Source organism: Antechinus flavipes, chromosome 2, assembly GCF_016432865.1.
Source record: "Antechinus flavipes isolate AdamAnt ecotype Samford, QLD, Australia chromosome 2, AdamAnt_v2, whole genome shotgun sequence".
NCBI classification, from domain to species: domain Eukaryota; kingdom Metazoa; phylum Chordata; class Mammalia; order Dasyuromorphia; family Dasyuridae; genus Antechinus; species Antechinus flavipes.
Window position 1 is genome coordinate 646,336,433 of NC_067399.1, and position 14,029 is coordinate 646,350,461.

Here is a 14,029-nt window from a genome sequence, read left to right on the forward strand (position 1 = left end):
AGAAACACATTCAAAGTTAGTGATACATATAGAGTAAAGGTAAAAGGCTGGGGCAGAATCTGTTATGTTTCAGCTGAAGTTAAAAAAAAAAAAGCAGTGATAGCAATCTTGATCTCAAATCAAGCAAAATCAAAAATAGATCCAATTAAAAGGGATAAAGAAGGACATTACATCTTGCTAAAGAGTACCATAGATAATGAAGTAATATTAATGCTAAACACATAGGCACTATGTGGTATATCATTCAAATTCCAGAGGAGAAAATAAGAGCTGAAAGAAAAAATAGACAGCAAAACTATACTAGTGGGGGATCTCAACCTCTCTTTATCAGAATTAGATAAATTGAAGCACAAAACAAATAAGAAAAGAAGTCAAGAAGGTAAATAGAATTTTAGAAAAATTAGATGATAGACCTTTGGAGAAAAATGAATTGGGACAGAAGGGAATACACTTTTTTTCCCCCTCAGTGGTACATGGACTCTATGTATTAGAACATAAAAATCAAAATCAAATACAGAAAGGCAGAAATTGTAAATGCATCTTTTTCAGATCATGATGCAAAAAAATTTACATGTAATAAAGGGACAGGAAAAAATAGAACAAAAATTAATTGGAAACTAAATAATCTAATCCTAAAGAATGAGTGGGTGAAAAAACAAATCATAGAAACAATGAGAATTTCATCCAAGAGAATGGCAATAATGAGACAACATATCAACATTTATGGGTTGCAGGCAAAGCAGTTCTTAGGGGAAATTTTATGTTTCTAGATGCTTATTTGTATAAAATAGTTAAAGAGAAAATCAGTGAATTGGGAATGCAACTAAAAAAGCTAGAAAGAGAACAAATTAAAAATCACCAATTAGATACCAAGTTTGAAATTCTGAAAATAAAAAGGAAGATTAATAAAATTTAAATTAAGGAAACTATTGAACTAAAAAACAAAACTAAGAGTTCATTTTATGAAAAACAGCAACAACAAAAAAGGTAAACCTGTAGTTAATTTGATCAGAAAAAAGAAAAGAAAATCTAATTGCTAGTATCAAAAACGAAAAGGGTGAACTTTCCATTAATGAAGGGGATATTAGAGCAATAATTAGGAGCTATGTTGCCCAACTGTGTGCCAATAAATCTAATAATCTAAATTAGATGGACAAATATTTACAAACATATAGATTGCCCAGATTAACATAGGGGAAAATAAATTACTTACATAGTCCCATTTTAGAAAATGTAATTGGATAAGCTGTTAATCAATTACCTAAGAAAAACCTCCAGGGCAAGATGGATTTACAGCTAAATTCTACCAAACATTTAAAGAACAATTAATTTCAGTACTCTTGAAAACTATTTAGAAAAATAGGGAAAGAAGGAGTCCTGCCAAATTCGTTTATGACACAAATATATGGTGGTGATACTTAAAACAAGTTAGGGTTAAAACACAGAAAGAAAATTATAGACCAATTTCCCTAATGAATATTGATGCAAAAATCTTAAATAAAATATTAGCAAAGAGATTATAGCAAGTTATCATCAAGATAATACAGCATGACCAAGTATGATTTGTGCCAGGAATGCAGGCCTGGTTCAGTATTAGGGAAACTATTAGCATAATTGACTATATAAACAACCCAACTAACAGAAATCACATGATTATCTCAATAGATGTAGAAAAAATATTTGACAAAATCCAACACTCATTACTATTAAAAACACTCGAGAGCATAGGAATAAATGGAATTTTCCATAAAATTATCAGTAGCATTTATCTAAAACTATCAGCAAGTATCATATCTACTTGGAATAAACTAGAAGCATTCCCAATAAAATCATTATTTTTCATCATTATTATTCAATATTGTATTAGATATGTTAGCTTTAGTGATAAGAGAAGAAAAAAATAAAAATAATTAGAGTAGGTAATGAGGAAACCAAATTATCACTCTTTGCAGATGATATGATGATATATTTAGAGAATCCTAGAGAATAATCTAAAAAAAAAAAAAAAAAACTACTAGAAACAATGAACAACTTTAGCAAAGTTTCAGGATAAAAAATAAATCCACATAAATCATCAGTGTTTCTACTTGTTATCAAGAAAGTCCAGCAGGAGATACAAAGAGAGATTCCACTTAAAATACCTGTAAATTATACAAAATATTTGGGAGTCTATCCAACAAAGTCAGGAACTATATGAACACAATTACAAAACACTTTTTACACAAAATCAAATCTAAGCAATTGGAAGAATATCAAGTGCTCATAGGTAGGCTCATCTAATATAATAAAAATGATAATTCTACCTAAATTTATCTATTTATTCAGTGACATACCAATCAAACCAAGAAATTACTTTACAGAGCTAGAAAAAATAATAACAAAATTCATCTGGAAGAACAAAAGGTCAAAAATTTCAAGTGAATTAGTGAAAAAAAAAAAAACCAACAAATGAAAGTGGCCTAGTTGTCCTATACTTAAAACTATATTATAAAGCAGCTGAGCTGTCATCATTTAGTACTGGTTAAGAAATTGAGTGGTTGATCAGTGGAATAGGTTAGGTTTACAAGATGCAGTAGTCAATGACTGTAATAAAACCAAACACCCCAGTTTCTGGAATAGGAACTCATTTGACAAAAATTGACTGGGAAAATTGGAAAATATTATGGTAGAAACCAAGCATTGACCAACACCTAACACTGTAAACCAAAATAAGGATGAAATGGGTTCATGATTTAGACATAAAGAGTGATATTATAAGCAAATTAATTGTAAGTAAAGAACAAATTATAGTTTATCTCAGATCTGTGGAGAAAGAAGGATTTTACAGTCAAAGAAGAACTGAAGTACATTATGAAATGCAAAATGGTTAATTTTGATCATATTAAATTAAAAAAGGTTTTGTACAAACACAATGCAGACAAGATTAGAAGGGAAACAGAAAATTGGGGAAAAATTTACATCCAAGGGTTCTGATAAAGGCCTTATTTCTTTTTTTTAAATATTTTATTTTATTTTATAATAACTTTATATTGACAGAATCTATGCCAGGGTAATTTTTTTTTACAACATTATCCCTTGCACTCGCTTCTGTTCCGATTTTTCCCCTCCCTCCCTCCACCCTCTCCCCTAGATGGCAAGCAGTCCTATATATGTTAAATATGTTGCAGTATATCCTAGATACAATATATGTTTGCAGAACCGAACAGTTCTCTTGTTGCACAGGGATAATTGGATTCAGAAGGTAAAAAACAACTCGGAAAGAAAAACAAAAATGCAAATAGTTCACATTCATTTCCCAGTGTTCTTTCTTTGGGTGTAGCTGCTTCTGTCCATCATTGATCCATTGAAATTGAGTCTTTGTCAAAGAAATCCACTTCCATCAGAATACATCCTCATACAATATCGATGTTGAAGTGTAAAGTGATCACCTGGTTCTGCTCATTTCACTTAGCATCCGTTCATGTACGTCTCTCCAAGCCTCTCTGTATTCATTCTGCTGGTCATTTCTTACAGAACAATAATATTCCATAACATTCATATACCACAATTTACCCAGCCATTCTCCAATTGATGGGCATCCATTCAATTTCCAGTTTCTAGCCACTACAAATAGGGCTGCCACAAATATTTTAGCACATACAGGTCTAAAGGCCTTATTTCTAAAAGATATAGAGAACCAACTCAAATGTACAAAAATATAAGCCATTCTTCAATTGATCAATGGTTAAAGGATATGATCAAACAATTTTCAAATGAAGAGATTAAAACTGTTTCTATTCATATGAAAAATGTTCTAAATCACTATTGATCAGAAAAATGCAAATTAAGACAACTCTGAAGTACCCCTACCTAGTCAGATTGGCTAAGATAACAGGAAAAGGTAATGATAAATGTTGGAGGGGATATAGGGAATTAACACATTGTTGGTAAAGTTGTACATTGATCCAACTCTGGAGAACAATTTGGAACTATGCCCAAAGGACTATTAAACTTTGATCCAGTAGTGTCTCTACTAGGCCTGTATCCCAAAGAGATCATGACAAGGGGGAAAGGACCCACATGTGATAATATTTGTTGCAGCAACTTTTTGTAGTGTCAAGTAATTGGCAATTGAGTGGATGCTGGATGAATAAACTATGGCATATGAATGTTATGGAATATTATTGTTCTATAAGAAATGACCAGCAGGATGATTTCAGAAAGGCTTGGAGAGACTTATGTGAACTGATGCTAAGTGAAGTAAATAGACCTGAGACAACATTGTATACAACAACAACAAGATTATGTGATGATCAGTTCTGATGGATATGTTTTTTTCAACAATGAGGTGATTCAGGTCACTTCCAATAGATTTGTGTTCGAGAAGCCTTCTGCATCCAGAAAGATCATTGTGAAGACAGAATCCACAATCACAACATAGTATTTTTACTTTTGTTGTTATTTGCTTACTTTTTTTGTTTCTCATTTTTCCCCTTTTTTGACCTGATTTTTTTTGTGTAGCATAATAAATGTGAAAATATGTATAGAAGAATTGTACATGTTTAACATATATTTGATTGCTAACTTCCTAGGAGAGAGGGAAGGGAAAGAGAAATAAATTGGAGCGCAAGGTTTTGCAAGGGTGATTGTTGAAAACTATCTTTGTGTATGTTTTGATAATAAAAAGCTACTATTTAAAAAATAATTCATGGATAGCTGTGTACTTACAATAAGGGCTACTCATATGTTGCAGGACTGAATTTTTTCACTTCAGTTCTCTTCAGTTTATTTCAGTTCAAACTGAACAAGCAGATGGTGGTGATGTGAGTGAATCTTTCTATTTTTTTTTTAATTTTTTTATTTAATGATTACTTTATATTGACACTCGTTTCTGTTCCGATTTTTTTTCCTCTCCCTCCCTCCACCCCCTCCCCTAGATGGCAAGCAGTCCTTTATATGTTGGATATGTTGCAGTATATCCTAGATACAATATATGTTTGCAGAACCGAACAGTTCTCTTGTTGCATAGGGAGAATTGGATTCAGAAAGTATAAATAACCCGGGAAGAAAAACAAAAATGCAGATAGTTCACATTCGTTTCCCAGTGTTCTTTCTTTGGGTGTAGCTGCTTTTGTCCGTCATTTATCAATTGAAACTCAGGTCTCTTTGTCAAAGAAATCCACTTCCATCAAAATATATCTTCATACAATATCGTTGTCGAAGTGTATAATGATCTCCTGGTTCTGCTCATTTCACTTAGCATCAGTTCATGTAAGTCTCGCCAGTCCTCTCTGTATTCATCCTGCTGGTCATTTCTTACAGAACAATAATATTCCATAACATTCATATACCACAATTTACCCAGCCATTCTCCAACTGATGGGCATCCATTCATTTTCCAGTTTCTGACCACTACAAACAGGGCTGCTACAAACATTTTGGCACATACAGGTCCCTTTCCCTTCTTTAGTATTTCTTTGGGATATAAGCCCAATAGAAACACTGCTGGATCAAAGGGTATGCACAATTTGATAATTTTTTGGGCATAATTCCAGATTGCTCTCCAGAATGGTTGGATTCGTTCACAACTCCACCAACAATGCATTAGTGTCCCAGTTTTCCCGCATCCCCTCCAACATTCATCATTATTTTTTCCTGTCATCTTAGCCAATCTGACAGGTGTGTAGTGGTATCTCAGAGTTGTCTTAATTTGCATTTCTCTGATCAATAATGATTTGGAACACTCTTTCATATGAGTGGTAATAGTTTCAATTTCATCCTCTGAAAATTGTCTGTTCATATCCTTTGACCATTTATCAATTGGAGAATGGCTTGATTTCTTATAAATTTGAGTCAGTTCTCTATATATTTTGGAAATGAGGCCTTTATCAGAACCTTTAACTGTGAAAATGTTTTCCCAGTTTGTTGCTTCCCTTCTAATCTTGTTTGCATTAGTTTTATTTGTACAAAGGCTTTTTAATTTGATGTAATCGAAATTTTCTATTCTGTGGTCAGTAATGGTCTCTAGTTCATCTTTGGTCACAAATTTCTTTCTCCTCCACAAGTCTGAGAGATAAACTATTCTATGTTCCTCTAATTTATTTATAATCTCGTGAGTGAATCTTTCTAAGTAGGAACCTGTTCCATGCTCACTCTTTCAATTATGACTCCAATCTGCTATATGGAAGTAATGGAAATATTCTAAGATCTTTGGTTCTCAAAGAAAAGATGACTTTCTATCACCATTCAGATGTAACTCTTTCTAGGTGGCTATGCCAAATTCATTGATTGAGTGTGTGTATTAATTTATCACAAACTGAATGAACACTTGAGCCTCTAGTTTGTTAGATCATGCATCTTTTCTATACTTTTCAGATTTTATTTAAACCCTAATTATATGACTTGGCATAACAGTCATATCCCAGTGAAAGAGAGAAAACTTGTGCAATGGTATGCAGTTACTTTATTCTTTTCATATAATCAATAAAAGCAATAAATGGTATTCAATAAAATATCCACCATATGATTTTACCCCACTCCCCCATAATCTCTCTGATACTCAAGCAGTCCCCAAGAATTGCATAAATTCTTTTGAATTCTATGGTTCCTTCAGTGCTCCATAAATGGTCCTCCTAATAGTGATCAAAAGAAACTTGATAACATAAAACAGATTACAACTGGAATCCAACTCTCACACCCAAAAGGGCTAGTCTTTTTAAAAAAAAAATTTAATTTAATTTTGATTTTTCAATTTCAAGTTCTCTCTTTCCCTCTATATTGAAATAAACCAAGGGCCAATCTTTATATTTATTAAAGTTACAAATTGATGATTTAGTATTTCTTATACCACAGGTCATGGATTTGAGATTTAGTCAAACTGGAACTTCTGAATATTAGTGTTTTTCCATTCAATATCCTGTCCCTAGTAGGATCTGATAGCTAATTGCAATGCGACAGTGAGGTCATCATTTGTGGATTCAGGGACCAGCTCTAGAAAGAAGGGCATTCTTTTATATTATCCCACATGTCTTATTCTCTTTGACCTTAAGATTTTCAATCTTCAGTTATAATGTCATATCTTCTCTTTAGTTTCCTACCAAGTTAGCTAAAATTCTATTCTTCCACACAAGTTGAGAATGAAAGAAGTATTACTACTACTACTACTACTATTAGTATTATTATTATTATTACTACTACTACTACTATTACAACTACAACAAGAACAACAAGAACAATAATTACTACTACTACTACTACTACTACTACTACTACTACTACTACTACTACTACTTCTACTACTACTCAATAACAATACATACATATGTAGGCAGGCAGATAGAAGATTTTATACCAGGAATTAAACTGAGAACTGGACTTTCCTTTTTTTTTTTTTAAACTTTTTATTGACAGAACCCATGCCAGGGTAATTTTTTACAGCATTATCCCTTGCATTCACTTCTGTTCCAAATTTTCTCCTCCCTCCCTCCACCCCTTCCCCCAGATGTCAAGCAGTCCTTTATTTGTTAAGTAGGTTACAGTATATTCTAGATACAATATATGTGTGTAGAACCGAACAGTTCTCTTGTTGCACAGGGAGAATTGGATTCAGAAGGTAAAATTAACCCAAGAAGAAAAACAGAAATGCAAGCAGTTTATATTCATTTCCCAGTGTTCTTTCTTTGAGTGTAGCTGCTTCTGCCCATCCTTGATCAATTGAAACTGAATTAGCACTCTTTATCGAAGAGATCCACTTCTATCAAAATACATCCTTAAACAGTATCGTTGTTGAGGTATATAATGATCTCCTGGTTCTGGTCATTTCACTTAGCATCAGTTCATGTAAGTCCTCTCTGTATTCATTCTGCTGTTCATTTTTTACAGAACAATAATATTCCATAACATTCATATACCACAATTTATTCAACCATTCTCCAATTGATGGGCATCCATTTATTTTCCAGCTTCTAGCCACTACAAACAGGGCTGCCAGAAACATTTTGGCACATACAGATCCCTTTCCCTTCTTTAGTATCTCTTTGGGGTATAAGCCCAGTAGAAACACTGCTGGAGAGAACTGGACTTTCCAAGAATCCACATACAAGTGTCTCTTTTTTGATGGACACAGGACCCAGATCCCCAGTGGTGACACATTAAATGTTTGAATTAACAAAACCAGAGATATAATAAGGGAACAATTTCAGGGTGAGATGGTTACACATACTAACTACAGGTATTGAAGTTGTTTGATTTTCCTTGAAAGAGCCAGTAGATTTTTTTTTTCTTTCCATTGATTCTGATGGATCACTTTGATTAAATTATTTGGGAGTTTGCTTCTTTTTTCTCTTTACTGAAATTCCACTAAAGAGAAACTTCTGGGAAATCCACTTGAAATATCCTGGGTATTTCATAAATTGGATATATTCCCAGAAATCATTACATAATTTTGGCTTTAAGAAGATGGGGTATCAAATTGACACCATCAACTGCAATGTGTTTATTCGAAAGGGAAATCATGCAAAGTACTTTTCTCACTTGTGCTCTTTACTTCTGATTTGAGAACTATAGTGTTTCCCCCACCCCACCCCTGCCCCTGGGTGTATATGAGAATGGGTTAATACCCATTTCTGCAAATTAATTCCCCTAAGTCTTTGGGAACTATATCTTCCATGACTTGATCTCTCCCATTAAAAGTTCAGAGTTACTGTGGCTAGAAGTTATCCCCAAAGATTTAATCTCAGTTGTCTCTAAATTTAAATTTGTCATCAGCAATAATTGTGCTGACTACCATAACATTTCTCCTTAGAAAGTTGTCTGTTCTTGATAATTAAGCCTTCATGGAAGAAAAATTAATGAGTTCCGATGGGCAGCAAGGTCCCTGCCATCATTCAAATTCTAATTCTATGATATTAAGCTCCAAAGACTTCTTTTTATCTTTCTTCCAGAAGGTTGGAAGAATAATTAGTACCCAAGAGAAAAAAACAATGCATAGGAGATTCCAAATGTGTCCCAAGTGCTCTCTTGTATTATCTACTTTCTATATTTGACTTTCAAAATTAACAACAAGTGAATTCAAAGATCATCTTGGAATTGCTTTGCATCCTCATCCTTTCCCTAGTTTATGAACAGAGTAATATGGAATGTGGAAAATACTGGGAAGAAAGAATAATAATGATGTTAGTGATGTATGGGGGTATGGATTCTGCCTTACATTTCTTTTTTTGGTATATGTTTGAATAATAAGTAGCAAAGAGCTATACTTAATATTAGTTGCTCGACAAATATTATATGATGATAATATGACAATAGTCAAGAATGGAACTTCATGATAATATGAGAAATAAGAGGAGTCACATTCCATTTAGAAAGCCCAGGAGTTTTCAGAATAGAACTTGAAAAATATGGGGTATTGTAATTAAATTTTATTTAGAACAATGACCTATTCAAAATAGATGATCTACAGTTGAAATTAGTGCCAATTATGTTATAGGACATTTTAACATTTATGATGATATAAGAATAGAAAAAGTCAAATTTATGGTGAGTACGCATGCATACACATGTATATACATATCACATGTATGTCTTTATATGTGTACATAAAAATACCCATATATGTATATAGATATCTTGTACATAGAAATCTTTCAACTGATTTAAGCAACAGGGACTAGGACCATGGGGGAAACTTTTTCCTGACTATTATGCTTTCATGGACAACATCTGCCCTCAAGAAAAGTTAAATTAAAACTAGAGACAAATGAAATCCAAGGCTAGAATGGCATGAGCTCAGAGAGGATAGTGGGTACATAGAGGAAAAAAAAATGATCATAGGCAGAAAGGGGAATAAAATTGCATCATCTGATTTGAAGTACAAGGAAATTTCTATTATAGGCAATATTTAAATCCTTGTTACTTTCCCTGTGAATTTATACTAAAAACAATACAGCACAACAGAAAAAAGAGAAAAATATACAAGCCAATAGCAAGAAAGAACGGAGTCAAACCTGGTACTTTAGGAGCTTCAATTTCATGAAAAACACAAAGAGATTTTAAAAGGGAATAAATAAACAACCAGACTATGAACCAATGAACAAAGGTTTATAATAGAAAGGAAAGAGAATTGATAAAGAGAATAAAGTAAATAAATCTTTCTTTGACACCTTATGCCAAGATGAGGTTGAAATGAGTTCATGATCTAGACATTAAAGGGTAATACTATAAACAAATTAGGAGAACTAGGAGTTCTTTGTAAGATCTTTGGAGAAAGGAGGAATTTATGGCCAAAGACAAAATAGGGAATATTATGAAATGCAAAGGGATAATTTTGACTACAACAAATTAAAATGTTTTGATCAAAACCAATGCACCAAAAATTAGAATGGAAGCAGAAATCTGGGGGAAAATATGTATATATAAGAACTGAGTCAAATTCATGAGAAAACAAATCATCTCCCAATTGATAAATGGTCAAAGGATATGAACATAATTTTCAGATGAAGAAATTTAAACCATCTGTAATCTTATGATAAAATGCTCTAATTGATTAAAGAAATTCAAATTAAAATAACTGTAAAGTTATTTCACACTTATCAGATTGGCTAAGTTGGAAAAAAAAGATAATGATGAATATTGGAGAGGAGGTGGGAAAACTGGGACACTAATGCATTATTGGTGGTGTTGTGAACTGATCCAGCCATTATGAGGACATTATGTCCAAAAGTATATAAAAGTGTGCTTGACTTTGAATCAGCAATGTCACTACTGGGTCTGTATCCCAAAGAGATGAGGGAAAGGACTCACATATACAAACATGTTTGTAGCAGTTCTTTTTGTAGTAGCAAGGAACTGGAAAATGGGTAGCTGCCCATCAATGGGGAATAACTGAATAAGTTATGGTATATGAATGTAATGGAATATTATTGTTCTATAGAAATGATGAGCTATAATAAAATGATGTTCTGTAATAAATATGTTTTAAGAAAAGCTTGGAAAGAGTTACATTAACTGATGCTGAGTGAAGTAAGCAGAACCAGAACATTATACATAGTAACAGCAAGACTATGTAAGGATGACAAACTTAGCTCTTCTCAGCAATGTGATGACTGAGGATAATTCCAATAAATTTGGGATGGAAAATGCCACCTGCATTCAGAAAGAGAACTGTGGTCACTGAATGTGGATAGAAGCATACTATTTCCATTCTTTTCTTGTTTGTTTTTTCTTTCTTGTGGTTTTCCCCTTTTGTTCTGATTTTTCTCTTACAAAATGAATAATATGGAAATATGTTAAAAATGATTGTACATGTATAACCTATATCAGATTGCTTGCTGATGGGGGAGGGAGATGGAGAGAAACAATTTGGAACTCAAAATCTTACAAAACATGAATATCAAAAACTATTTTTACAGATATTTTGAAAAATAGAATACTATTGAATTAAAAAGACAATAAATTCTACTTTGGAAAAGGCACAAAAAAGAAAGCAACAAACAAAAGAAATTGAATAGGGATGGACGGGATTTAATGAACTAATTTATCTAGAAAGAAAAAAGTAAGAGAAGAATAAAGGAGTTATTAGATAACTAAAGAAAAGCAAGCAAGAAAAAGAAATCATAAATCTAAGTAAAAATCCAAACATTAGGGAAAGGTTAACAAATACATAGTGAGGGTTATAAGGGCAAAGGGAAAAAAGCCTATAATAATAGGTTATCTTTAAGGTAGATTAAACAAAATTAACTATGAGGGCAAATGCTATACCAAAATGAGAATGCAAATAAAATATAATTCAGGAAAAATAGTAATACCAGAGAAACCAGTGAGGAAAATATAATCCTAACTCTCATAATTGAATTATGAATATATTAAGCAGTATAGTAAAAGAGAGTGGTAGTTTGGATGTGAAAAATAAAATTGCACAATATATTGCTTTCAAGAATAACATCTAAAAAGCAAAGACATACATATTATAAACATCAGAGACTGGAATAACTTTTACATCAAATCAATGCATAAAACAGTTACAATCATGCTGTTAGATCAAGGGAAAATAAATTTACAATGCAGAAATTACATTAAGTTGAAAAGAAACAGTCAATAAACCAATGTCAATATTAAACTTATATGAATATATATTTATTATGTATATGATTAATATTTAATGTCATAGAATCTCAGTTCATAAAGGAAAAAATAACACTGAATTATAGGAAGATATAGATCATACCAATAATAGAAGATTTTTAATGGTTCTTAGAATTAAACAGATTTTACAGAAATATCAATAAAAGCTAAAATATAGGATTGAACAAATTGCTAAAGAATTTGGGTATAAGTATGTCTTCTGAATGAGGCCAGTAATAGTTTTTACTCACATTCCTCCTTTTAACTTATTCCTCACTAAATTTCCATGACCCCCAACTTTACAAATATGGAAAAGTCAGATCTTCCATTGGATTATTACCTGCAATTATACTCCTTTTCATGATCCAAAACACTGAGATTCTACTCTCTACTCACAATATCCTATTCCCTTATTTTCTTTATCTCATCACTCCTAACCCCCTTTGTTGTTATTGAAACATGCAATCTCTTTGCCTTTTTTAATTCTTCCAAACATCATGTTCTGCTCTCCATGGAATTGATTGATCAGTTTGATCAGTTATATTTGAATCCCTTTCTCCTCTTATCCATCACCAGTATTTTCTCTATTTCCATTTATGTGTCGCTAAACATTCTTGGGCAAAGTCAAACAACTATATCAACTGGTTCATTACAAATTTATATCCAATTTCAACTGAAAGGATCATATGTAATTCTTTTATTCCTTCAGGATTTACCTCTTCATATTCTTTATAATGCTAGTTCAAACATTTTCTTGTATCTTTAGCTTTTTTATATCACCTATACCAACTCCCTTATCTTCTCACCTCTTACTTTGCTAAGAAAATAATATATACACTAAATATCTGCTCCCAATGTTTTTCTTGAATTCTATTTTAGTACTAAAAGTATCTCTTGAACTGTTTGATATAGCCACTTCAGGGAAAAGTAGATGTCAATAAACTAGGAAATTAAAAACCAATACAGCTTGACATAAAATCCTTTTAATATCTAGCTCACACATACTTTGCTGATCTTTTTAATATTTTTCCCTTTATGTATTTTCCATTTTATTTGAATTTGTCTGCCAACTATTTCCCATAAACACTCTATCTCATATATTCCTACCTTTTCACAAATTAGTCTCCCATATTTGCAATAATCTCTCTCTAATTTTTATAATCTGCAATTCCTTTAAAGTATGTTTCAGATTCTACTCCTATACATGCACTTTTCTGATAAGAATTGGAATACACTAGTAAATATTTCAGAAGAATATATTCAGAGATTATTCATTTTGTACTAATAGGCATTAGATGTAATTACCAAATCAGAATAACATTTATTCATTCATTCAATATTTGTGATGTGCCATTGTGAGTGTGAGTGCTAGATGTAGAACCATGAGACATTTCCTTGTTAGCCACTGATTTTCATTGTCTTCCTATTTTGTGAAAAGTCTGTGATAATTCTTCCTCTCCCCTCTTGGTACTCCCAATCTTTATGTCACCAGGTTCCTCATTCAAAACATAAGGAGGGCTTTTTTTTGGTCTCCTTGTGACATTTAAAAAATATTTCATAACTCTTGTACCTTAGCCAGTTATTTATATCAACATGGAAGGCTTTGTTCTTAACTTTGTTTTCAATGATAACAGGCACTGAAAAGATTAAAAGGCTTTCATGAGAATTCAATCCAAATAATTTACCTCAAATCAAAGTCACAATAAGCATGAATGCACAGTAGATTTCAATATATGAGTGCATATTAATGCAGATTAAAAAGATAAAAAAAAAAGATTAGCAACCAATAAAGACTAATGAAATATAGCAAATCAAGGTGAAAAGAATTTTCAAGTCATATACAAAAACAGAAAAAAAATTCTCAAAAATCTAATTTCTTTAAAATATTACAATTATATTTATATATATATTGAATTCTAGGGTTTATCTT